Raw genomic sequence first — 261 nt, forward strand, 5'->3', positions numbered from 1 at the left:
ACTCCCGCCCCCGCCTACCAATCCCGCCTCGCCTGTCTAGATTCTGCATTGTATTATAAAAGACTGGAAATGGGAGGCGCGCGACCACAGAGCACTGGGGCGGTTAGGTTCCTCCAACACGCGAGGCATTGCCGTGCCGAGCCGAGCCGAGCCGACTTTTGCGGTGCCCAGCGCCGGGCCCAGCCGGGCCAGGCAGCACAGGCTTGTTAAGGGGAAATTGGATTCGGCCCGACTCCAGCCTTACGTTTACCAGCAGGAGTG

The sequence above is a fragment of the Frankliniella occidentalis genome, unplaced genomic scaffold (genome assembly GCF_000697945.3).
Source record: "Frankliniella occidentalis isolate FOCC.00 unplaced genomic scaffold, Focc_3.1 Scaffold14, whole genome shotgun sequence".
In the NCBI taxonomy this organism is placed as follows: Eukaryota; Metazoa; Arthropoda; class Insecta; order Thysanoptera; family Thripidae; genus Frankliniella; species Frankliniella occidentalis.